We start from the raw sequence: 27,187 nt of genomic DNA, 5'->3' as shown, positions 1-27,187 counted from the left end.
ATGACTGGTATCGTGACTCCTCTGTAAATGTACACGACTGAACGTCATCTCTGAAACTGAACTTCTCAGACAGTACTCAGTGTGTTCTCAGACTTCTCAGCACATGTGTTTACATGTGTAACTGCATACGTGTTCACCTTCTGTGGGTCCCTGGTCTCATGTACGGAACTCCTTGATATTGCTGACTGACTGTTTTGTGATTCTTTCGGGCTGCATTTTGTAACAAATTTTGAGGCAATATTTTTCTTTGCCAAGCGACGAGCAGTAGCCGGTGGCACCTAAAGGCGCGAACCTCGACTATTATATCACGTCAATAAAAAAATATGTCACTGGCCTCTAAGAACGCTTCTAGAGTAATAAACGTGCGGTTTCCAAGAGGTGCTGTTGGTTACGGGCCCAGGAGAGAGAGGGAAAGAGGTTGTATAGAAAGGCAGGGAGGTTAACCATATGTCGTTGCGGTTGACTACCCTGCATGCGGAAGGATTAGGGAGATGAAAAAATAAAGAGAAAGGAAGGAGGAGAGAGGGAAAGAGGGACGAGCTCAAACAAACCACGTAGGCTATAGACCGGTAGGGGGCGGCGTTCTTAATGTCTATCGTGAGTCCCCGTCGACCACAGGAATATTGGTAACGCGTATAAGGCCTTCTGTGCGGATGTCCTTTGGGAGCACTGGCGTGGAGCTTTTAGTTCTGAGTTTCTTTATGCTCATTGGTCTCTTATTAAGCCTGATGTTCCTGGCTCATTCTGTTGTTGTTGTTTCACAGTTCTGTGTTTAAGGTTCCGTGAGGGATAAGAACCATCTACTGCGTTGACGGCGTTGACGGGGTCTGACTCATTGTTATGCAGAAGGCAAACATAAGCGATGAGTAAAAGGAGTCTTAACGTTTAGCGCTTGCAAGCGTTGCATGAATATTTCACTTTCGAGGACGTCAGTTTCACTGGACGCTCTTTATCTCGAGCAGACAACGATAGTCTTTGCTAAGGCTTCCTGTTAGCTTAATCCCGCGCCTACCGCATCGCCTGAGGTCCCGTGAGCTTTGACTAACAGGGATGCGTTTTGCGTTACTCGAAATTTGTGCGGAGATTCTATGGAACAACAATTTATTCGTCGTTATACTTGGGACAGTTTCAGCGGTGACCACAAAACAGACGTTATATATATGACAGCGACTTCCAAGTGCTATTGCAATGTCATTACGCTTTAACTGAATTCAAATTGTTTGGTCACCTTCGATTGCCTCCGGCGAGGAATGTTGTACATTGGTGCTGAGTGAGGTATGTTCAAACGGTGCTTATAAACTTAGAAGTTCTAGCATTCTCTGACGGCTTCCGTGAAACACGCTCAAAATTGTAAACGATGGTCTTGTTACGAAGCTTGAACCAGGGACGGTTTACTTTTTTCTTTTTACTTTGATGGTAGTACAAAAACTTAAAACTCTGTTTGCGTTGTCCATCCATTGATTTTTTTTCATGGTTTGCTATCAGTGATACCCTGCAGGGCCATCAAGGTGTTCTTCAATGGTGGATTACTATCACACATAACTTCAGAGGACCCGAAAAACAGCAAAACAAACATGCAGAATCATATCTACTATGGAACATGTTAACTCAAGAAACATTATGACAAAACAGACATTACGGGGATGCTAACTGTTGCGAGAAAACAAAATTAGCATAATTAGATATCCCTTTGGAAGGATATTGAAGCTAATGCAATATGCATCGACTTAGTTTCTCAGTTGATACTATTTCGCGCAAAGTAATTCCACTCACTAATCTCATTGGGGAAGACAGAGATGTTAAAATAAGAAAAAAGAAGCGTTGACGGTGGCATTCATTTGCATTTCGCAAATCATCGTATCACGGCCCCGGTAAACACGAAACAAAATGAGGTTGTACAGCATTCAGCGCCTCATCGGGTTTTTTTCCTCCCCTAAGCCGCAGAAATCTCACTTAATCAAAGTATCCTCGTTTTCAATTTCAGCCAGGAATTATGAGCAGCACGTGTCACAGGTGGTTCGTAATCAAAGATAAACACGCGAGTGAAAACGTACGTCGTTCTGTACCTCGGTGGTAGATAACCAAAAGATAACCAAAAGTACCAAAAGTACCCCGTCTCACAGTCTCTGTTCAGGAGAGTGAAAACCACGGGCAGCGTCACCAAGTTAAAGAAGAAAACCAAAACCAGGCTTCCCCATCGGCCGCCATTTGATCGCCTTCCTCACGGCGCTGACTGAATGGAAGCTTCATTACGGAATGATTAGTAATGAATAAAGGGAAAATGAGACATCCACCTGTTCGCAGCAATTGCTGCAAAGGAAACCCATACGGGTTCCTCGAAAGAAGAGCGTCATAGTTGAAGAAAAATTCGTCCTGGTCCGGGACTCGAACCCGGGACCACCGCCTTTCCGGGGCAGCCGCTCTACCATCTGAGCTAACCAGGTGGCTAGCAGAAGGCAGGGCGAAGGACGAATTTTTCCAGCTATGAGGCTTTTCTTTCGAGGAACCCGTATGGGTTTCCTTGGTAGCAATTGTTACGAATGGGTGGATGTCTGATTTTCCCTTTATTCATTACTTCTCTCCACCTAGCGGGTTTCCGCAGAACTACTACGTCAATTATTAGTAGCACACAATGGGCGAGCCCTCCTCCTTTTCCCGATTTCTCTGGGAAGACGCAGCCTGTTGTCGTTGCTGATGTCGTTGTCGACACTGCAAGGAGTCGGTTAGACGTGCTGCGCCTATGCTCAGTAACTGCGTACAGTGCTGCGAAAGCTACGGGTTGCATCAGCCAACCGAAATGTAGAATCGGCATCCCCCATTGTCCGCCGTTGATCGCCCTTCGCTCTACGCTGACTCACTGGAAGCTTCATTGCGAAAGGAGTTCGTATAGAAGTGGAAGTTCTGCGTGCGCCGTTTCGTGTTTGCGTGTCAGTGTCCTTTTGTGTGGCGCCTCAGTACGGTTAATCCGCAGAGTAAAGGATTAGCAGCGAACAATGGGTGAGGCCTTTCTCGTCCCTTCCTCTGGGAATAGACGCGGCCGTCTCTCCTTACTGATCGGCCACTGCAGTGCAAGTACGGTTGGATGGAGTACACCTAGGTGGCGTGTTCACAATCGATCCGAGGCATCAATCATGCGCCGCATTTCTCTCTAACACGCGTCGTTGTTTTGGAACTCGTATCTTCGTCCAGTCGTCCTTCCTTTTATATACATTATTGGTATTTCTGCGTGACACACAGGGCAGGCCATGTTCACTTCCACCCGGCTAGAGTTGGGCCTACGCGAGGCTATCGCGTCTCTTTGAGTTTGCTGAAAGTTCACTTTATGCCCTCGTAGACGGCGGAGCAGGCAGGAAAGAGGGGTCACGGGAGCGCCGACGAGTAGAGAGAGAGATAAGGCGATGATTTATTACGCCGCACGTTTTCGGGACGACGAAACGTCACTGACGCAATGATATGAAAAAGATACGATGGCCACACACGAACGATGACCTCCGGGCAAGCACCTTACGCTGTGCGTCGAAGGGACACTAAAGATAAGCGTTAAATCAGTTTGAAAATTGAATTAAATTCTGGGGTTTTAGTTGCCAGAACCACGGCATGATTGCAAAGCACGCCGTGATCGGGGACTCCCGATCCATGTTCGCCAACTCGTATTCATTAACGCGCACCTAGATTTAAGTAAGATTGCGATTTCTTTTTTTTTTTGCATTTCGACCCCATCGAAATGTGGCCAACACAATCCAGGCTCGAGCCCACGTCCTCGAGCTACACAGCGCAACGACGCGGCCACTAAGCCACCGCAGTGGCTCTGAATCAGTTCGTGCTTACACTGTGCTCTCAGATCTTACAGGTATCCATGAAACATGTCAAATGTGCGCTATTAGCGTCTCAACGACGACATGAGCGGTGATCGGACGCTCCTGTGCAATGGCAATCGTTGCAGTTGTCGAAGAGGCCAAGACATGCCCGAAGTGCTTAGGCTTGTACGCTCTGTAGTGCGTGGCAGAGAATCTCCTAGTAGCAGCCCTAGAAATTCGGATCCTTAGGGCATAGTTAAATCGGCTGAACATACATAAATATGCTAGATATAACCCTCTAAATATTCTGTACGTATACATACTTCGGTAAGGCTCATTCTTTCGTGCTGAAATGACAGCTGTGCTATGCCACGAATATTCGCACAAAAGCGCCGATAAGCTCGCAATGCTTGCGATGACAATGGAGAAATTTACGGGAAAAAAAATATATGTGCCACTCGCGACGACTCGGGAATAACGTTTTGCAAACTCCGGCTGTAGTTTATCTTTTAATACACCACAAACGCGGTATAATATGGAAAACTATCGTCCTCTTCAAACGAAGCTTTTGCTGTAGTGGAACATTTTTGGCGATTATGTCTTATCAAAGGCAGAGTTCCAGAAAACAAGCGTAGTAGCCAGATAGCTTACACTCTTAAATATTGTTTTTTTTTTCTTTATTCGTCCACCTCTATTCAACCATCTCCTTTAGACTCAGGCTGAGGCCTTCTTTTCTTATGTGGACGAACTGTTCGGGCTGCTTTGTTTCTTAATGTAGAATACAGCGCCGCCTGGAGCCGCTAACGGCACATTCCATTAGTAGACCGCTCATGCACACAATCTTCTTCGTTTCTGTCGACGAAGACTGCTCTCGCGGCTTCATTCCTTAAAGGGACGCAAAAGGGAACTATAGTTAGGTCGAATTAGATTTAAATATTAGGCTACAGCGGTAACGAATTAATCATTCGTAGTGAGAATAGAGATTTTGTGAGCGATGAAATGACGGGAATTAAATAACAAAATCGGAGTGGCGCCACCTATTGGCACTATGCTACCTCTCACGTGACGTTAGCGCTGACTGGTTCGCGGAGAGTGACAGAGGGGTACGTCACGTGGTGATTACGTCAACTCGTCCGTTCTTGCGCGGCCGGTTCAAATTGAGGAAGCAGCAGCGGGACCTTGCAGACGCCAATTTTCTGCTCAACGAAGTCGCATATTACCGCACAAACATAAAAAAAGACAGTGGTGGATTTCTATACGAATATTGTATTTATCTGGCTCCGCCTAATATGTTTCTTTAGCGTCCCTGTAGACGTATACCTGAAGCCGAAGACTATGCCGTGTGGGCCACTAATGGCACGTTCCACTGATCACGTGCGCACTCCCGCTGTGACTTCGCTTCTTTTGGGGAGAACTGTCCGTGTTGCTTTGTTACTTAAACAAGCCTGAAGCATGTGATTGCGGCGTTATTACTACTACTAGCGCTACTCAGCTGTCGATTTAGAGCGGCTCTTTCTTTTCTTTGAAATCTCTTCGGCCGATTCGTCAAGAAACCAATCAGTCAAGGTATATTCGAGTTATATATCTTCAGATAGAGTGGTTGAACATACTATGCTTGGCCATTCCATAGACTAGAAAACAAAAAGATGTTAAAAATCGACCCGCGGAAACCGGCATGATCTCGAAGACTGTACAAGTGAAGAGACCGGTGAAAAGTGTACGTCAAGCCGTACAGCTCTACCTAGCGCTACACCTTGGAGGGGGTGGCTGCCCCGTATATATTACGAAACCTGCGTTGCCGAACTTCAATCGCCAGGAGTGACGGTGCCGCGCGGAGACCATTCGCGTCTCATTCTCATTTCCGTTCGCTTTCTTCGTAGACGAGAGCTCGGCGGCTGTTTGCGGTGCCAACACGTCTTCGAAGAACGGTAAACGCGCCAGAAGTGCCTCGCCCTAGATATTGTCTCCTTCTTTCGTTCGTTCTTCCTGTGCGCCTTGATGGCTGTATACACTCGAATCAATACGACAAACAGCCCCATTTTCTTTCTGACTACTTTCTTTCTTTCTTTTTCTTTTTTTTTCTTTTTTTTTTCTTCTTCTTCCTGCCGGTGCCACCAGGAGCTCTCTCTCTCTCTCTCTCTCTCTCTCTCTCTTCAAAACGTCCTGGCGAACTCGTGCCAGGCAGAGCAGTGCGCTCGATTCGATGTTTGCCGGTGCCGGGACGTTCCTCTCGCATCGTATCGACTCGGGAGTGTGCGCGGGCGCGCGTCGACGTTCCATCTCCAGGGTTACGGTCATAAGACGCTCCGATCCGCCGATGGTTTCGGGTGACGTGCACTCGGGACTCGATTGACCGCCACTGAGGACGTGCTTGGCGCGTTGAAGCTGCAGCCGTGAAAGGTGGGTCCGACAGAATGCGCAGAATGAACGCGTGGAATACCGACCCGACACAAATACTCTCCAAGTAGTGCCTCAGAGAATACCCTCTCTCTCTCTTTCTCGGTATCCTCTTTGCATTGAAACATCCGATATTTCTTATTGCATCGTCACGCTCGTTAGCACTCACGTGACAGGGTTTCTTGGAGATGGGTAACCTTTGGAAAATACTCCCATCTGACTGGCTAACCGACAGACCTACCGACTGACATATTTAATTTGTCTATGTAACAAAACGGAAAGTGCCCGTTATTTCCAAATTGTGACTGCAAACAACGCTGTAAACATTGTTCTAATAACTGTGCACTCACGTTGTGGCATTAACAAAGGTATCTCGTGCAAAGGTACATTTACAAGTTAGTTAACCAGCGGGCAACGGTGGCTGCCAGAAGATTACTTTCAAGATGGCTGCCAAAACCGATCCCAGCTCGTCCCGTCAAATTGCTCTCGTTATTGAGGATCAGCTTCGTCCTTGGCGCCACTCCTGGTTGCTCCGTAACAACGTCTAAGAGGAAGAAAATATCGAAAAGAAGTATAGGTTAAGAACATCACTAACTACTAAATTTAGTAAACATATGCACATATACAAGTAGAAAGCGTGGGTCGCGTTATGCGAATAGGTATTAGATGAGTGGCGCGACTCGACTGCAATCGATTCTGAAGCTGCCGATAATGTCGAACTTTACCAACTGACCGGGAACGCAACCGAAGTGAGAAGACATCGCCTTCTTTTTTACTAACGGGTCAAAAATGAATGATAATCTGTGAACAGCGGATTCAAGAGTGCTCGCTCAATATGACTTGGTGGTGGAATAATCTTTTTTTGTATACTTGGGCGGCTGCGCGAAATGGGAAACACAAGCGTGCGCGCTAAACTCTATACGCGCACTCTTTAAAGTTCGACGATTTTCAGCACGTTCTCCGGTTTTTCACCCGATTGACTTGACTCTCAATCCTCACCGGCAGTCTCGCCGGTTTGCTATCCAAGTCTCCTGACGCGCACCTGAAATAGCTCGCCTGTGAGCCCGACACCTTATCGTGGCTAAAAGAAGGGTCTCATTTCATTAATGAGGCAGCGTACGTGACCGTATGGCTACCTCAAATTTCTTACTCTTACTTTTTTGCCGCCTCCCGTAACTTCGCAATGCCTCGGCGAACGTCGGCGGAACCGTCCTCCGCCACTTCGAAGGACAAAACCGAAGACAAAAAGTACGTTCTGAGCGAGCCGAATCGGAAAGTATCCCAATTACATGCCTTCGGGGATATCCATCCTCTGCTCCGGCGTACTTCAGAAGTAACGAGGTTTCACTTGCTCCAAGGACTTTAGATCCTCACTGCGATCACCGTCTTTTCCTTTACTCTCTTTTTAGAGCGCAGCTCTTTGGCGTCCGTTCCTGGGTTTCGCGTCGTCGTCGGCCTCGTAACCAGCTCCGCCCCCCTTTCATCCCCCCAGCGCTAGCAGCGACCGACTGATACCGCTGGATGCCGCTGACGCCGCTAGAGAGTCAAGATAACGTGACTGCATAGAACACCGTCGCCGCCATGCAGAAAGAGGAGGAAAGGGTCCCCCCCCCCTGTTCTTGTGTGGCGGATAGGGTGCTCTTCAGTTGCCGACGCGCCGGTTATTTCACGTAGGCCCCGGCACGTCGACGAATACGTGACCACCTTCCCACGGCTAGACCTGGTTCTTAGCGCTGCGGAAGCGAGGGTATCATATTGTTTGTGTCGGCATCGGCGGCGTTGTCCCTGAAACCAACTCCGCAGCTGGGGTTGACTCACTATCGGCGTCAGCGGCATCAGTCAGTCGCTGCTATCTCTTCCCTCCTCCCTTTATCGTGTTGTCCGCTTGCTGCGCGCGCTTCTGCCCCCATCGTTTGCCGCTGGGTGTACACGCCGCCCCCCTCCTCCCTCTTCCTGCGAGTCTCCGGTTGTCAACGCGCCGGCTCGAACTTAATTCCTTTCTTCGCTCCTCCTCCAATGCAACCCCTGTGCGGTGGCAATCAGAGAGCCAGATCGGTGGCGGCGGATCTGTATATGTGCACCGCCCGAGCCGAAATTGCCGCTGCCGTTCGCCCTGTGCGGTGGCAATCAGAGAGCCAGATCGGTGGCGGCGGATCTGTATATGTGCACCGCCCGAGCCGAAATTGCCGCTGCCGTTCGCCACTGCGAAATTATCTGCCAGTTCTTTCTGAGCCGTGAGCGAGACGACCGATGGAAGTCCTCCGTCTGCTGCTGCTGCTGCTGCTGCTAAACGAGCTGCCAGAGCAGAGGCCCAGCGCCGTCGCCGTCAGAATCCAGAGGTGCGTGCCGCCGAAGCAGAAGCTTACCGTCGCCGCCGTCGAGATGATCCAGGAGTACGCGTCGCCGAAGCAGAGGCTAAGCGCCGCCGCCGAGAAGACCCTGCCGTTCGCGCCGCCGAAGCCGAGGCTCATCGCCGCCGTCGAGAGCAACCAGCAGTAAGCGAGGCTGAAGCAGAAGCTCATCGCCGCCGCCGAGAAGACCCTGCAGTTCGCGCCGCCGAAGCGGAGGCTCATCGCCGCCGTCGAGAGCAACCAGCAGTAAGCGAGGCTGAAGCAGAAGCTCATCGCCGCCGCCGAGAAGACCCTGCAGTTCGCGCCGCCGAAGCGGAGGCTCATCGCCGCCGTCGAGAGCAACCAGCAGTAAGCGAGGCTGAAGCAGAAGCTCATCGCCGCCGCCGAGAAGACCCTGCCGTTCGCACCGCCGAAGCGGAGGCTCATCGCCGCCGTCGAGAGCAACCAGCAGTAAGCGAGGCTGAAGCAGAAGCTCATCGCCGCCGCCGAGAAGACCCTGCCGTTCGCACCGCCGAAGCGGAGGCTCATCGCCGCCGTCGAGAGCAACCAGCAGTAAGCGAGGCTGAAGCAGAAGCTCATCGCCGCCGCCGAGAAGACCCTGCCGTTCGCGCCGCCGAAGCGGAGGCTCATCGCCGCCGTCGAGAGCAACCAGCAGTAAGCGAGGCTGAAGCAGAAGCTCATCGCCGCCGCCGAGAAGACCCTGCAGTTCGCGCCGCCGAAGCGGAGGCTCATCGCCGCCGTCGAGAGCAACCAGCAGTAAGCGAGGCTGAAGCAGAAGCTCATCGCCGCCGCCGAGAAGACCCTGCCGTTCGCACCGCCGAAGCGGAGGCTCATCGCCGCCGTCGAGAGCAACCAGCAGTAAGCGAGGCTGAAGCAGAAGCTCATCGCCGCCGCCGAGAAGACCCTGCCGTTCGCACCGCCGAAGCGGAGGCTCATCGCCGCCGTCGAGAGCAACCAGCAGTAAGCGAGGCTGAAGCAGAAGCTCATCGCCGCCGCCGAGAAGACCCTGCCGTTCGCACCGCCGAAGCGGAGGCTCATCGCCGCCGTCGAGAGCAACCAGCAGTAAGCGAGGCTGAAGCAGAAGCTCATCGCCGTCGCAGAGAAGACTCTACCGTTCGCGCGGCCGAGGCCGAGGCCAAACGCAAACAAAGGCTCGCAAACAGTCAGGGTGCAACAAATGCTTTCCGGCGACAGTTTACAGACAATCCGTTTGGAAGTTTGTGTTCAGTGTGTGATCGGCTCTGGTTCCAAAATGACGTGAAACCGCTTCCGGATACGTGCCGTGAGAATCTCCGGTGTGCGTTTCCCAACTCGGACTTGTGTCAATTCAGACTGTGTTCTTCACCTCAATCTATCGAAAAGGTGAAACAGCTTATTTGCTGCGCTCAAATTTCGCATTAGGAAGTAACGTAATCGTCGGTAATTTTTTTCTCTCTCTCTTTCTCTACTTCTTCATTCCCTTTCTTATTTATTTCTTTCTTGCTCGCCTTCTGTATTTACTTATTTGTTTTTTGTTTTTTATTCATTGCCTCCTTCCTTGAGACGTTGCTAAATAAATCCGTACGTCTAGACGTAGAAGCCTGCGCGCTTCGGTTCTCCCAACATCCATCGTTCCCCTTTCAATATTTTTTAACCGAATTTTTACCATGTTATTTTCTTATTCCCGATATGTCGCCACGTCGAAGTGTGCCGTCCACGCAGCGCCGCTCTACCGTCTCCTCCGATATAACAACTGCCTCTTCGCTCGCCGGGAAAGACACGGCGTAACTGTCGTATCGAATTCCATTTTCTTTACCTCGGCCGTGCTGCGGGACCATTACTCGATGGCTGCGCACTGTGAGTAAAACAAAAACAAAAAAAAGACACGAAGCCAATACTGGATAAGGAAGGTTGGAGCCTGTGTTTTCGAGTGCCCGGCGCTCTTCCCCGGCGAGCTGTATGCGTGTAGCTACATACACCGGTGCGTAGTCGATCTCTGGCCTCGCACAATGGAAGTCCCTCGGTATATATAGCGTGTGCCGTGCTTTACTGCCTGCTTCGATGCGCGCGTGAGCGCGCTGGAGGAGCTCGATGACATAGCGTGTCGGCATGTATAAATCTCGAAGCGGAAATAACCTTCGCCCCATTGTTCGGCGATCTCGGCTCTTCGTGTGCGGCACCGGCAAGGGCGGGTTTTGAGATTTTAGGTATAGCGCTTGCAATCTGTTGTTTCTTTTTCCTCTAACTACTTTCTTTCTTTCTCTATTTATTCATTTCTTCCTTTCTTCCTGTCTTTTTTTCTTTCCTTCTTTCTTTCTTTCTTTCTTTCTTTCTTTCTTTCTTTCTTTCTTTCTTTCTTTCTTTCTGTCTTTCTTGTCTCGCTCGTTGAGGTATGCGTATACCCGGGGACATGTTTTCATCTCGCTTTCCGATCCCGTTAATGCATACACGCGAACTGTCGCGATGCCCGAGCTTTTCGAACTTGATGCACACAATCGAATGTTGTGCCAATGTTTCCCACGCTGTCTTATTAGTTAGTGATTGTTTCTGTTGGTCACAGGGCTGCTGGAAGTGAGGCGCCCTTCCGCTTGCGCAGCAGTAACTTTCCCCTTTCCCTTCCCCTAGTGCAGGGTAGCAAACCGGAGGTTTCAGCTCTGGTTAACCTCCCTGCCTTTCTCTCATTTGCATCTCTCGCTCTCTCTTGAATGCAGCGTGAATTCATATTGGTTCGTATCTTCTCGGCAATGTGTTGCGTCAGGTTTACGTTTGCCGCATTTTGTATAGTTTATTACCTCTGCGCGTCCATAACGCGTCAGGGAGTGCTGTACGAGAAAGGTTTGTGCACTCAGTCCCTCAACTATGTCCTGTGATAGCCGGTTCACACATGCCTTCCATGTTTAAGCTATGTAGTTACGAAACAATCAAACAGGACCGACCGTGAATGTGTTCGCAAAGACACTTCACGTCTCCTGATCGAATTCTTAAAAGAGACTGGGTTAATGGACATATGGTAAAACCCATCAGCGTTATTGTGCGAGACGCTCGGGCGGAGCAATTGCCGGCCTTGTTCGCCAGGCTAAACCCGCCTGTTGCTACAATTCACCACCACCACCACCACCACCACAATGTGTTCGTAATCCGACTTTGCGCGTGCTCATCTCCCCTTTGCAACAACCTTTCGTGCCCTAACGGTCCCGCTGCGACGCCATTCCCACCGCTCCTTTCTTGTCGGTGCCGCAACTCTGACTTGAGAGACGGCCTCGGAATCCCGCCACCGTGATTCAGTGACTAAGGCGTACCGCTGCCGAGTTCGACGTTGCGGGTCCGACCTCCTTCCCCACCGGCCTACGTTCCAGTGGGGGACGAAGGGCGAAATCGATCGTGCACCTATATTTGGGGAATACGTTAAGGAACCCAGTTAGTGAAAGTTAATCCGGATGCCCACCCCCGCTATGACGTGCCTCATCATCATATCCTGGTTCTGGCACTTAAACCCCAATAATTTAATTATTTTTTGTGTCGCAGAGTTTAGAAAATGAATCTTTTATTTCATATTTCTTTTTCATATTTACATCTGGAGTGGTATGTCAAGCGAATATTGTGAGTTTACCAGGGTTCCATCAAAATTCTCTCTTCCCATATCAAGCAACAAGATAGCCAATGAGAAGAAGAGGGAGAGAGAGAAACCATGCATAGAAAGGTAGGGAGGTTAACCAGAGGTAGTTCCGGTTGACTACCCTGCACGAGGGGGGCAGAGTAGGGGGATAAAAAGAGAGAAAGCGAGCGGAAGGGGAGAGAGAGAAAGAGATATGAGCATGAACATACTGCGTACGCTATAGAGCGGTAGGGGGTGGCGTTCTGAAAGTCTATTAGTCTGAAAGTCTAGTAGCGCGAATAAGGCCTCTTGCGCGAGCGTTCCGAGGGTGCCTTCGTGAAGACTATGGGAGGGTCGTACTTCGCGCCTGTTTATTTTAGAAAAGCAAACAAACAAATACATATATCAGCCGTGACCCTACTTTATACGTGACGGTTAACGGGCCCTAACATTAGTCGAACATTGTTTTCCTAGTTACTGCTCAATCATTTTCGTGTCAGTGCCATTATGCACCGAGGGAGAGTATGCATCGGCGCGCCTAGCGACCTAACGGGGCGGCACGGTGCCAAACCACCGCGCTGCCACGTCATCGTTAAAAGCGTCCGCACTTGTCTTACTCGTATCTGCAAAAGCTGGCGAGTCAAAAGCGCGCAATTTGTGCCCGGCAGCTGCAGGCAGAAATAGTCGCTGTGCCAGAGCTCGGCTGAAGTTATCTTCAATAATTCTTGACTATAGAGATGCTCACGAGAGGCTCTTTTGATTCCGGTAAATGGATTCTATAAGAGCGAAATGTTACGAGCTGTCGTAGTAAATAGGTAAATTGAACTTCCACAATTCCGTAGCAAGCAACCACGGGAACAGGCCTGGTGAGCCAGAGAAAAGACGCAAGAGCCAAATACTCGTGGCGCCGCCGCATTTAAGTGTGCGGACATGTTTGGCGTGACGTCATAGATTTTGACGACGTCTGCTCTGGCTTAGTTAACTTTTTACTTCAGAACATGGCGGGGAGAGGGAGACGAGGTCAGAGGAACTGGGGCTCGAACGCCCCGAATATAGGGGGAAATCCTCTTGACGAACATTACGGTGATGGCATTTCGGCGCTGATCATTTAAAAAGAAATGAAGTGAGGGTTTTGCCTACGTTTTCTCTTCTAGGGATAACTTCTTACTACAAAATTGTGGAAGTTAAAGTTTTGAAAGAATACTTTATCACTCTAAATTATTCAGACGTTTCTTTCCAGTCTCCCTTTAAACTCAAACTGTTGCTTCTGTGGGATTGTTGCAGAGTAAATTGATAGTGCATGTCAACCTATTTTTCTCTTGGGTGTCCTTTAAGAGCGTCGCCGCTAATTTTCAAGGAAACGCTCCCACTTCTCCGGGAAAACACCCAAGGGAATGCCAGCGCCACGAGAACTCCTTTGAACTCCCGAACAAAGCTAGGAGGATCCCCTGTTGCCTGTCTGCGTCTCGTCTTGGTGTTTACCCCAAGAGAGGGAGCGTCAGAGAAACAGAAGAGAGGAAAGGCAGAAAGGTTAACCAGACGCATGTTCGGTTCGCTAACCTGTCGTGAGAGAGAGAGAATGCACGGATGAAAAGAGAGAGAGAGAGCACAGTTTCCGCGCACACTTGAAGGTGAGCACCTAGTCTGTAAGCCTTTCGACTTGAGGTACTGCAATAACGCTTCCGCGGATTTCCGTTCCGTCGCCGCATGCGGCCGCGGTCCAAGGATCTCCATTTCCAAAAATGGTCACGTGTCCAGCCGGTTCAACGCTGTCCGGAGAGGTCCACGCGTGACGTCGCACCGGGTGCCGACGCACAAAATGTGTTTAATAGTTTCTCTTGTTCCGCAAGAGTCGCGCATGGGCGTATTCGTCATTCCGATGCGGAACAAGCGGGCCTTCGTAAAACGTTGCTTGTCCCAAGATGATCTGTCAAAAAGTGCTGCCACAACGCCCTAAACGCAAAAGAGAAAGTCATACCTTTATAATAGGCTGGAGATGACAGCCTCGGTTGTCACCTGGCACTCCAGGTGATGGGCGATAATTATCATGCGCACAGTGATCACAAAAAGACGCAAGCGGCGCACATAGCCAGGGGCACATACGTATAGAATAGAGGTATTCACAGGGGGGTTCGTTAAGTCCTGCAGACCTCGGAAACACCAACTGTGTGTTTCGTGGTGCGTGACGCTCGTGTGGTGCTTTGCCACGAGCCCATCGAGAATGTGTAGCGACTCCAAGTTCGAGCGACGCGCTACCAGTGTAGTGTAGCAGCCGCATTCAAAGACTCTATCTGCAACAAGTATCGGCAGCAGCCACACAGAGTGGCAAGACGGATCGACTTGTGGCAAAGATGCCGCATCGACAAGCCCGAATATTATCGCTTACTTCTCTTACGCTTCGCGCGTTCGCAGCCTGTACGAAACAATCAGTGACTAGGCGTATTTGACGAGAGTAGTTAAATTAAATCATGGGGTTTTACGCGCCAAAACCGCTTTCTGATTACGAGGCACGCCGTAGTGGAGGACTCCGGAAATTTCGACTACCTGGGGTTCGTTAACGTGCACCTAAATCTAAGCACAGGGGTGCTTTCGCATTTCGCCCCCATGGAAATGCGGCCGCCGTGGCCGGGATTCGATCCCGCGACCTCGTGCTCAGCAGTCCAACACCATAGCCATTGAGCAACCATGGCGGGCGCGAGAGTAGTTGGGCTATGTTTATTTTTGACGTAACAGTTCTGCGGAAACCCGCAAGGTGGAGAGAAGTAATCAGTAGATGGAAAATCGTACATCCACCAGTTCGTAGCAACTGCTACAAAAGAACGCCATACAGTTTCCTCCAAAGGAAAAGCCTCGCAGTTGAAGAAAAATTTGAAGGCTTATCAAGGTTAAGCCCAGTGGATGCTTCGCATCCACTGGGCTTAACCTTAGCGTATCCTTAGCGTTTGGAGGCATCTTGACCGCATACACGCCCGGCGCAAAGACGCTGGCGCGGTTGCGGGCACAGAGACTGACGCGACGGCGGGCGCGCGCCGCTTCATCCCTGGCGTGACGTCACATATCACGTGATGCAGCGATGGTGGCGCCGCCGCCGCGTCGCGCGCGACGGCGCGAACCGAAGCGTGGAGGCCTCCGCCGGGCGACGTCCGACGGCGCGATATGAGGCCCCATCTGCAGCCGGTGTGACGTCATCACGTGACGTCACATCATTTGATCTCACTTCAGGGTCAATGGTGGCCACCGCCGGGAGGCGACCGACGGCGCGATATGAGGCCCCATCTGCAGCCGGTGTGACGTCATCACGTGACGTCATGTCACGTGACCTACTTGAAGGTCTCTTGAAGGTCAGTGGTGGCCACCGCCGGGAGGCGACGGACGGCGCGATATGAGGCCTCATCTGCAGCCTGTGTGACGTCATCACGTGACGTCATGTCACGTGACCCCACTTCAGGTTCAATGGTGGCCACCGCCGGGTGTCGCGCGAATCCGACGCGAATTATGCGCCGGGTGTCGCATAAAATCCGTCCTAGTCAGGCACTCAAACCCGGGACCACCGCCTTTCCGGGGCAGCCGCTCTACCACCTGAGCTGAACGTTCATGCACGTTGGTGGTGCGTTCGATTCGCTGTCTCGACGGCCGCATTCTGATTGGTGCGAAATGGTAAAAAGAAGGGTGAGAAAATGGAGGGGGGGAATGAAGATAGAACACTCGTATGTCGCGTTTTAAGTGCATTTTAAAGGGACACTAAAGAATGACGACGAATACAATCAGACTGATAAAAAAATTGTTTCAGAACTCTATCTTTATTAACTGCGTGGTAACAGATTAACTGCTAGAAAGTTAAGATGAGAGATGAAGCGCGAGAGGTAGATGAAGATAGATGATGAAACAAAACCATCTTCAGCGTTTTTATTAGTTGCTTTTTTGTGTGGAAGAAAGGAAGGAAATTACCTTTATTCAAGGTCTTGCAGGCCCTGAGAGCATCGGGGCTCTCATGGAGTGGGCGTCTCTCACGATTGAACCGGGAGGTTGAGTTTCCTGGCGGCGTCGTGGACCTGCTGGGCCCGTCAGATTAAGTACGTCCGTTTGACTTCAAGGCGTTGAAAGTATTTTTGTTTATTCGGACTGATTTGGCACTGTACGACGTTTCGAACATCGCTAAGGTATCGTCGCAAAGTCCAGTCTTTCGTTCCTTTAGGACTGCCTACCGGGCGGTGTCTGAAACATGGCAACCATGGCGTGTTTCCGGCTTCTGTTATCGCTTCCGGTCTCTGGAGTGCACAAAAAGCGTGTCCTTCAAGATTCGTTTCTGTTGCCCACAGAAAACCGTCGTTGGGCCGGCAATCGGTACACAACCTATTTGGGTGAGGTCCGCAACATGGCGACCATGACGTGCTTTCCGTTCCTGCCATTAATTCTACCGTATGGAGTGCAAAAATAGAAAAGAAGCATGGCCTACGAGATTGGTCGCTGTCACCCACAGGTAACCGTCGCTGGGACGTGAATTCGCACACCCCTAATTCGAGCGTGATTTCGCGCATCACACAGACTTTCAAACTAGCGGCTGTATTTCGATAATCGCAGCAAAAAAAAAAGAAAAAAAAATACCGTAGCGGACGAAGACTGCATTGCGCACATTGCAAGGGAGACGTTCTCGACACGATGGTGGCGTTCAGTTTGAGAGCCCGGTGAACTTCTAGTAAATGACTTCGGAGGAATATAAATTGAAGTGTACTGATTTCTCCGCCCCCTCCCTTTCTTTTCCTGTCTTTCTTTTTTGGTTCTCCTACTCGCAGATTAATTTGCTTCGTAGTCTATTTTAGTCGATTCGACGTTTCTCTCGGTAGACTTTGTTGCTTTGCTAGTATCTAGCTCGCAAGCATTGCAGCTGCGCATGAAAACGCGAAGATACCGAAGTCTCTCTTTCAAGATGAATAAGGCTATTCGGCTTTCCTACGCCCGTTTATCTTCCGCATAGCTGGCGATAAACGCGGCCATTTGTCATTTCATACAAAGACGTCAGCGTCTTTTGTGCCCTCGGGGAGATGTGCACGGCCTAAACTCCTATCCTTTACGGCTTACTTAATTGTTACTTTTTAGTTTCCGTTTCTTACGCGAAGAGCTTATTAAGAGATAGCGGCGCTCCTATAGGTGGCTTCATCAGTGCTCTCCTACAAGAGGCGGAATAGAGCGTTGCGGCTCAAAGAGACGCTTATATGACGGTGCGTTTTTCTCTTCTTTTTTAAATCAATTCTCCCGGTACTTGCCTATGTCGTTCTTTTTTGTTTTTGTCTAAAAATAAGAGAGAGAGAGAGAGGGGGGGGAGGGAGGGAGGGAGGGAGGGAGGGAGGGAGGGAGGGAGGGAGGGAGGGAGGGGGGGAGGGAGGGAGCAAAGTAGAGGCGGTTGCGAAATTAATGATGAGAGTGAACGGGCGGTGTCGAGAGTGGCCATTTCGTAGTGGGCTTCGTAAGCTTCTCGCCCGTCAATGGTGCGGCCGCAGAAAAGGCCCTTACGCCCGTTTTACGACGGTTGAGAATTGCCAAAGTGGCGCAAGAAAAAAAAAAAGAAAGATGGCCCGATTCCGGCTCTCGTAGATCACCCATCATCAAAACACTCTTCTTTTATTTTTTTTATTTTTTACTCAGAATTATTTGTCACGCTGGTCTATTCCGCAGCGTAATAATAATAATATTTGGGGTTTTACGTGCCAAAACCACTTTCTGATTATGAGGCACGCCGTAGTGGAGGACTCCGGAAATTTTTGACCACCCGGGGTTCTTTAACGTGCACCTAAATCTAAGTGCACGGTTGTTTTCGCATTTCGCCCCCATCGAAATGCGGCCGCCGTGGCCGGGATTCGATCCCGCGACCTCGTGCTCAGCAGCCCAACACCATAGCCACTGAGCAACCACGGCGGGTATTCCGCAGCGTAAGGCAACCGAACAGCCATATATGTTATTTCTTCAGTGACATCGCAGCTGTGACGGAAAATGGCGAAGCAATCAAGCTTTGCTAATAAGCGAAGTGTATTCCTAGAAAAGACGGAGAGGCTGGGTGGAGGAGCGCGTCACTGTAGCCATCTATACACTAGACAGCCACGACTGCTGGCGACTTTCTTTCTATTTTCTCACTTTTTATGCGAAGCATATTACGAGAGCTCAACCCAGCTCCTCAGGCGCGGCGGTGTCGCCTTGAAACCACGTGACACCGTGACGTCACGACAGAGGAGAAGTGGCTTTGGCTCAACTCTTGCAAGACGGGCTGGGTGGGAATCGAACCAGGGTCTCCGGAGTGTGGGACGGAGACGCTACCACTGAGCCACGAGTACGATGCTTCAAAGCGGTACAAAAGCGCCTCTAGTCATTTCTCTAGTGAATGCGGTGTTGCCTTAGAAACGAGCTGTTTCTAAGGCGTGCGTCTCTTGCTCAGGCGCACATTTCGTTGCCGCGCCGAACGCTGCTTTGCTCGACGCTCACCGCGTCCAATGCGGGGCGCGTAGTCGCTGTCGCGTTCCACTCTTGAAGGCGAAGCAGAGTAACGCATGAGTTGTTTCTTCGTCTAGCCGAACCAAATATAGCCAAGCAACAGCAGTTCACCAAGCTAAACAGTGGTTCAACAACTAAAATAAAGGCTAGTATGCTTCGCATCCTGGGCTTAACCTTAGCTGAGCCACAGCCATTTTTTTTCAAGCACAAGCTTCTTGTCGAAATGAACAGCGGTTACTGAGCGGGAGCTCCATTTTCTAAACCTCTCAGACAAATTTGTCCCAATTATGGAAAGTTTCCCAAGTGACATACCCCTTATGTTGCCGTGCTCGTCGCGTCCATTGACAAATAGGTCGAATTTTGTCGACACCTCAGTTTGCGCATATCACGTGCAGCACGCTTGAAAAACGCGTCTTTTTTTTTATTAAATGCACGTCAGGCATTGGTCCACAAGATGTTTGTTTGAAAATAAAGGGGAAGCGGAATGCGACAATATAATGAAACATACAACACTCTGGGGCCACTGTAACTATTACGTAGTGCCCGGAATCTGGAGAGGAATAATGGCGCCAGTGCTAACGTTCGCCAATACTATTCCGTGCTTAAAATTGAAAACCTTGGCAAGGTTGGAAGCTAACCAAATATCGGTAGGCTGGTCGGCTTTGGGAGCCCACGGTAAAACCACAAATGAAGCAAAGCAAAGTGACATGGGTTGAGCCTCTCTCGAAGACAGAAAAGCGCAACGTAAAATTAGATTTGAGCAACGACTGAGGAACATTGATGAAAATAAATGCGCGGCGAAAGTGCAATCTTGCACCTGAAAAGCATGTACACATGTATGGAGGAAGAGTGTAAAGAAAGCTGGTAATCCAGCACCGGGTAATTCAAAGTGTAAGTAGACAGCGAAGATTGATCAGAAACAAAATGAGAGAAACAGCGGGAGCGATTTTGACGCAAGGAATGGAAACTAATAATACCATGGAGATTTACAAGAACGAGGAGAAAGAAATTAGAAGGGAAAATCTGCAGGACGACACAAATGGCAGTGCCTTGATACTTGAAGCTCGAGCTGGTTGTCGGGGCAAATCGCAACGTGATGAAACGTGTGTACGCTGCACCAAAATCTGGAGACAATTCAGCACATCCTGATAGAATGCGGAGAGATTCGCCCGGTGATAATTGTAGTTAATATACACATTGCAAAAGCGCTTTTATTTAAAGTAGACGGAATCATCAAGCAGTCATCAGTCAAGATGAGCAAGAGACGTTAGAGTTTTGGTGGAAAAAAATACAGTTAAGAGATTTATACGACCGGGTTCGTTATAGACATACGTAGCGCTACAAGGTAGATAAAGAAAATTTGAGGAAGAAAAAAAAGATTCCAGAGATTTATGCAAAAGAGCTATAATGAAAAACATGTATAACATACGTGATTACCTCAAGCAGGCAAGAGGTGACTTTGTTACCGCCCAGTATCAAATGAGAAGTCAGTAAACCATCATCATCATCGTTTTGAACGTGGAGTAGAGAAGAAGAAGACGATGATGATGATGATGATGATGATGATGATGATGATGATTTATACAGTGGTGCAGCTGCAGCCTACGCGCTTTTATGGAAGCCTGACGAGACGCCCAAACCATGTCACGCTCGCACACATGCATATCGCTTGATAAACGAGGAACGAAAGTATTAGGGGTCCGTTTCTTAATCTTTTTTTCAATTTTTTCGTGTTGAAGCACCGCCTCCCATTTTAGACGTCTATACGAAAGCCTATGGGTGCGCTTACAACTTTGTTTTGCTGGCATAATATGTCGCGGTGTTTCGGTTTAGCATAGTGCCTCAGTCTTTTGCCATCACGAAAAAAAAAAAGGAAAATTTTTTCTCGCCTCGGACATGCTGTGGCATACAGGTCACAAGGCAGGCGAGTGTTTCCAAGCAAACGTTCATGGGTTCTATTTCTCAAGCGCATAACGTCACCCCGGTTGTTTTGTTTTGTTTTTGGTGTTAGTCCAGTTCGCATTGCATCTGAAAGAGCTCTCTGAATTCGGTGGATTCCATTTCCGTTGGGCGGAAGCTTTAAAAAGAACGAAAAGAAAAAGAAACGAGCACGAGGCCGACCCGTAGCATTTGTCGAGGGGTCACCGCATCGAAAACTTGGGTGCAGACGCATTGCTTCCCGACTACATTTCGTTCCTCTGTCTCATAAAATGCTAAGTGCTTCGTCGTATATTGCTTCCATCCGTATTCGTTCCCTTACAAACCCAAACCTTCGCATTCCTCTCCTTCTCTGCCCTAGCGGAGACAATGTCCGACCGTGTTTCGCAACATGCCATTTTGTTTCGGCCTCGATTTCATCCACGAAACGCCAACAGAGTTTCAGCAACCAACAGCTATAAATTGAATACTGATCGGGGCCTTTCCCTGTCACAGATGAAGTTTTTTTCTCACAGCTTTACTGTGAGTCTGTTTTCGCGAAACCCCGTGCGCGAAAATTCTACTTTGTTGCCGTAATCGAGAGCTCCGTGATCTTAAAGTCAAAAGTGCTCATAGCTTTACTGAAATTTTGACGGATTGCTGAAAGAAAGCTGTTTAAATACCTCCAGTCGACAGGTCTTCGGAACCGTGCGTAGACTCGGTGCGAACCTTCCACTGTGCGCGAGACTGTGCTCTCTCTCTCCCCCCCTCTCTCTCTCTTCATCCCCATAACCCTTTCCCCCAGTGCTGGGTAGCCAACCGGACGCGCGTCTGGTTAACCTCAGTGCCTTTCCTGTTTTCTCTCTCTCTCTCTCTCTCCCTCTCTCTCTCTCAAGGGCCCACCCGAAACAGGGATAGTTTGGCGGATCACAACGACCCCCACAAAAAATTCTGCTGTCTTTCGTATCACTTTTTTGTTGCATTCAATAGACCTATTTTTGCTGATATGCAATGAATGCCATGCATGCTTTTTTTTCTTGTTCTTTTTATTTTCAATGGGATGAAAAGGATAATAAATACGGCCGTGATATCGACGCAAAGACAGGAGAACCCGATAGCTCATGTGTCGTGTCTCTTATTTTTTAATGGCGACTTCTGCCCGGAAAGGCCTAATTCACAGGTGATATCGTCGGTGACAGAAGGCCAGGATGATTGAACGACGCGCTATTTGCAATTACCGCTGAAAGAAAAAGAATTTGCTGCAAATGCCATCTGATATAGCAGCTTGATATTGTCACGTTGTACCGACACTGAAGAACCAGACCGTAGTATAACTGTGAGTCAGGAAATGAACGTTTTATTAGATTTGCGGCAGCAAAAAAAGAAAGTGACACTGAGTGCAGAAGGATAGCGGCGAGCACAGGGGCCGTATTCTGTAGCGGTTCCTTTGGGAACCGGTTCCTTTCGGCTGTTGCCATTGGTCGGCGCTTCGATGTCGTCATCCCTGGTGGGCGGGACGACAAATTTTGATGACGTCACACAGGTTGCCAATCTTCTGGAAAGGAACCGGTTCCCTGCTAGGAGCGGAACCGCGGAGAAGTGGTTCGTTTGAGAGTCGCGCGCGGAGGCGAGCATGATGTCGAGGGTTGCTAGGGCAACCGCGGCTGCCGGCTAATCTCGCGCCAGCTGACGAGCCGGCACCTAGACGAGACGAGACAGAGACGGCAATGGCGGCTCTCTTGGTTGTGCTGCTGGCGAGTGCCGAAAGACAACGACGCGACGAGAGGCAACGACGCGACGCGTTCGGCATGGCCGAAGAAGAGTTTCGAAGGCATTTTAGTCTCTCCAAAGACATAGTGCGACGTCTTTGCGATGAGCTGGAAGGACATCTCGGACCTCAAAGATTGCGTGGTGTCGACACTACGATGAAAGTGCTGTGCGCGCTGCGGTTTTTTGCCACCGGGAGCTTTCAACAGTGCGTCGGGAATGAAGAAGCGATTGCACTGTCGTAGCCTTCGGTCAGCCGGATCATTACAGCTGTCGCCAAGGCCATTACGGTTGCGGGCAAGGAAAAAGGATGGGTTAGATTCCCATCCACGGCGCAACAGAAAGCCGCCGTCAAGGAAGGCTTTCTTAGCCGTGGAAAAATTCCAGGAGTTCTAGGATGTGTGGACGGGAGTCTGATAGCCATCGTTCGCCCTAAGAAGCTCGGCCCCGGCGAAACGGAATCGTACTGGAGCCGTAAAGGGTATTACACCCTCAACTGCATGGTCGTGAGTATTGTTCATTGACAAATATTTTCGATATGTGTTTGCGCGAGTGCACGTTGTAAAAAACTTCGTTTCGTTATTTTTCATCAATTGCCGGCAATACTTGCGTTCCTATTAGAGAAAGTAGCGTTTGTGTTGTATGTGTAATGACGACTTTGATCTTTGCATAGAACACGGCCGCACTTTTTCAGTGCTCTCCAATCACAGTTGAATAGCCTTTTCGATGCTACAATGTAAACTCATTACGCGCGACTTAGACCGGAATAGACGCCGTAGCAGTGAAGGGAGTCTTCGTCTGCGAGCGATCCTAACAGAAGACGAGCCCTTGTGATTCTTATTCGACGTAAAACTAAAGCATTGTGGCCAACAGACTGTAAACGCGAAAAGGAGCATCCCATCAATGAAAATGGTGTGAGGGAGAATGAGAATGTGTGGACACCCATTTGCTCTAGCTGTCAATACGGCACATGCTGTTTCCGCGTTCTTTCGCTTGTAATAGGCACTTTGTCTGAAAAAAAAAAAAAAACATAGGTTCACTCTTTAGCAGAATCTTATACAATATGGACGGAAGAAACCAAAAGAATTATTTTGCGCATTGTGTTGTTACCGCACGCCATACATGAGCATGTGAACACATGCCAACATTGCATTTGTAGGTTAAGATGACACTGTTATCATGCTGATCATTAGTTCAACTGCCTATTGCGTATATTGATATCTCCTTTTCTGTAATTGTGTTCACTGACTGAACAGTAACTGTTTGGCAAGTAGTGTTGTAAGCAAAAGGTTGTGCCACATATTTGTTGCAGTGGCACTGACACCTTCTCTTTGCTTTCCCTTATGAGGTGTGCGACGCGAAGCTGAATATCCTGGAAATTGACCCACGGTTTCCGGGATCGTGCCACGATTCATTCGTCTGGAGGCATTCTACATTTCGCCGCCGCCTCACTCGTGGCCTGTTACTTCATGGAGAAGTCTTGCTTGGTAAGTGCACCTTAAGTAGCAGTGCTTCTTCCACATGTAAAACATACACAGTCAAATAGTTTTGCATCCTAGCAAACTTTAAGAAAGCGTGATTTGCTAGAAATGTGTTGTGAATGCAGCGGTACCTAATGAACCTGCAGCGACTATCGAGAGAAACAAGTCTCTCTTAAAAGGCAGATATTTGTACCAGCATGTATACAACAGCTGACATGTTATGCTGTTTATTTATTAATTTCAATACACTGAATGCCAAGTGGAGCGCTACAGGCAGGGGTGGAATTCTACAGAACACGTCGAAATGGCAGTTTACAAGTATGGTGGAAAAGGGTTGGTGACAATGGACTCGGGGACCTGGTCCCTGTCCTTGGAACAAAGGAATAAGCGTGTGCGTGAAACTTTCGGCATCGACGTTAGTGATCGGTGTAGTATATATTGTAGAATGGTGCAAGTTGCGCTATTTTGCTTTGTGTCGCAATGTGTGTGATTTTTTTAGTTGCAGCGACATGTGGTGCTGGAGTGATTAGAAAGGATCAAACGGGTAGCTCGATTTTGGGTACCTTCATGAGAAGAGGTACGAAAGGTAGAGCAAGGATCCCAGATACTGGCAGCATATTCGAGAGTAGACCTTAGAAGTGTTTCATAAAATAAGACTTCTGAAGTTTTAGTAATAAGTTTTAGTGGAAGATGTACATTTAGGGAGGGGCAAATGGGATGAACGGAGCAGAAAACCACGAGTATGAAATAAATATTACATGTCCAACTTAACCTGAGATAGAGATTTGCAGCCAAGACAACAGGTGAAATAGGGCTTTTCTTTAAAATGAGTTGAACTTTCTTTACAACTTTCCGGGAAGGTCAATGTTTGATAGATATTGCAACAATAAATCCAAGACCCGCTCCTGTTGTAAAAGGGCCCTGGCGTAGACTGTGTTCTTGCATTGCGCCTTAATGTATCCATTTCGTTCACTAACATGCAACACTTTACAGGGGACTCTGGGTACCGGCTAGCGCCATGGATCATGACTCCTGTGCCTGGTCACCCAAATCGCCTCACGGCAGAGGGGCGCTATAATGAGGCACACGCATCAATGCGAAATGCCGTTGAGCGGTACATAGGAGTCGTCAAGAGCCGCTTCCGATGCCTGCAGATGTATCGGGTGCTCCACTACTCGCCTCAGAAAGCAGCCACTATTGTTGCAGCTTGTGCAGCGCTGCATAACCTCTGCCTTGCAGCAGGCGTGCCTCTGCCAGACGACCCAGATGATGACGGTGCACATGACGACAGCGCACAGCGGCCAGCCCAGGCACAAGTGCCGCTTCAAGTACAGGTGCCACCGCAGGCGCACCCTGTACAGCCTTCTCGAGCTTTGTTTCAATGAGGCCGTGCGGTGCGCGAATCCATAGTTGGTGTGTTTCGGCTGCCCAGAAATTTGCGCATTGCCTACCTGCAAAGTGTGCGCCGGCGCATTCGCTGGCAAATGAGGCGGAGACATGTGCTGGTGGAACATGTTTTATTTTTCTTTTCATGAAGTAAATAGGCCGTGCACTTCAACATAACACATTGCGTGTGCTCACATGTGGCTAATCGTAGTATGCTGCATACTGCGGTAGTGAAAAGCACATGATTTGTCTATGTTGAGCATGACAGATACACATGCAGTGACAAATAGCCATGTGCCATTATGTTACTCCTTTGCTTTGTTCACTGTGCTTTTAAATATTGTCTTGCCAGGGAATTTTCTTAAAATAAAGGTTATTTCCAAGGTGAATGGCAACCAATCTTGCATAGTTGAATATTGCTTTGCGATGCCTATTTTACTGTGCAGTATGCATTGTTCCAAAGCTGAAGGTGTCTGTTCATGTGTGACACACAAGCACAGCACAAGTTGCACAGCAACTGAAATGTCGTTCAAAGCAATCTGTATAGCACATATTGAAACGTATAGCAACAAACGAGACATGCCAAGCACTTTTTGGAGCAGGATTTCTTTACATAGCAGACACTCATGCTTACTACTGCTTTGTTTAAACTCAAGAGTTGCTTCAACATTGCATTTCTTGCACGCATGATTTCACATAATGCTCGTAATTGCTGCTTAACAAGGTGCAACTACGCTATAACACAATATAAACAAAATCATGACAATGAAACATTATTTTATTCACTGGGTACCTGCTTCGCCATTCAGGCATTACAGCAGGGAGGGTACAACTCATATAAATGAACACTCAAAATTACATTCATAAAGCATGGAAGAAATCATCATTTGAACAAATACAGACAGTGTCAGGTGGTAGAGTATTTCAATCTCTTATAGTACGAACATAGAAGGAGTAGCGGAAAGCGTCGCTTTTAACCTTCTATTGCATGACGTCCCATATTTGGCACATACCAGTTACCATTCTTTTTCGCTTGTGTGAGATTCCCAGTTGAGAATGTGATACCATCAGAGTAAATCTCATAGTTATGCGCACTTATTATGAGCAAGTGCTGCCATCTCTTGAGCGATACGCAAAACAGAGGTGAAGTAGATTTTGGGATGCAACGTGAAACTTGGAGGGGGGCAAACACGAGCAATTGTTTTTTTTTTCTCTGAAAAATTTCGACCGCAGAAGCATAGAAAAATTATTTTGGCATATTTTTTGGTCTCGTCAATTCAAGGCAGTTACTAGTTTTCTCAATTTTGCCTGCAACTACAGCAGAGAAACCGAAATCGGTGTGTGCCATATTGGCACAGTATGAACTTGAAATACAAAATATGGTAACGTGCTACCATCTGTTCAATAGCCCGAAGTTGCAGGTCACTCTATCACAAGATGGAATTTTGACGATCGGTACGGTAAGGGCGAATTGTCTACCAAACAGCCGCCTGAAAAGCGAAAAGGAACTGAAATGTAAAGGACGTGGTGCTTCAGAGGCACTCACAAACGCGATACATGACGTGGAGTTATCGTGTGTGCGTTGATACGATAACCGCGCAGTGACATTTCTGCCGAGCTTTGTTGGGAGAGATCCAGTCCAAAAGACTAAGCGCTGGTTTACCTCCGCCAAGGTGTTTCGCGAAATTGATTGCCCCAGCGTAGTAAAGGTCCATAACAGGCACATGGGTGGTGTTGACCTGCTGCACTCACTGTTTGGACTTTACTGCATACATATCAGAGGTCGAAGAAATGGCACTTTCGAATTTTTACGCCTATGCTAGACTTATCGGTAGTAACAGCATGGGTCTTGTACAGGAGGGTGCAGGAGCAGCTTAGGAGGAGACAAGTACTACCGCTGGCTCATTTAAAAGCAGAAATTGCAGAATGCCTTACCTCGCATAACAAGTGCCTACCCAACTAGCGACCAGGAAGGACTTCTAGTCAGGACATCGAATTCCAGGTTCAAGTCGAAAAAAGCACAGGGACCAGCGG

At 48.8% G+C, this 27,187-nt stretch overlaps 1 protein-coding gene and 1 long non-coding RNA gene across 4 annotated transcripts in view; both read left to right on the top strand.

The window, feature by feature from the left end:
* LOC135920958 (beta-1,3-galactosyltransferase 5-like) overlaps positions 1-27,187 on the top strand; it is a 246,569-nt gene that overhangs the window by 141,862 nt on the left and 77,520 nt on the right. The window lies entirely within an intron of this gene.
* LOC135920948 (uncharacterized) lies at positions 22,264-26,690 on the top strand. The gene is made up of 3 exons (XR_010570368.2): positions 22,264-22,792; positions 23,635-23,773; positions 24,761-26,690. It is a non-coding gene; the product is annotated as an uncharacterized lncRNA (long non-coding RNA).

The sequence above is a fragment of the Dermacentor albipictus genome, chromosome 6 (genome assembly GCF_038994185.2).
Source record: "Dermacentor albipictus isolate Rhodes 1998 colony chromosome 6, USDA_Dalb.pri_finalv2, whole genome shotgun sequence".
NCBI lineage: Eukaryota > Metazoa > Arthropoda > Arachnida > Ixodida > Ixodidae > Dermacentor > Dermacentor albipictus.
The sequence above is the reverse complement of the archived record's forward strand: the minus strand, read 5'-3'. Positions and strand labels throughout refer to the sequence as shown.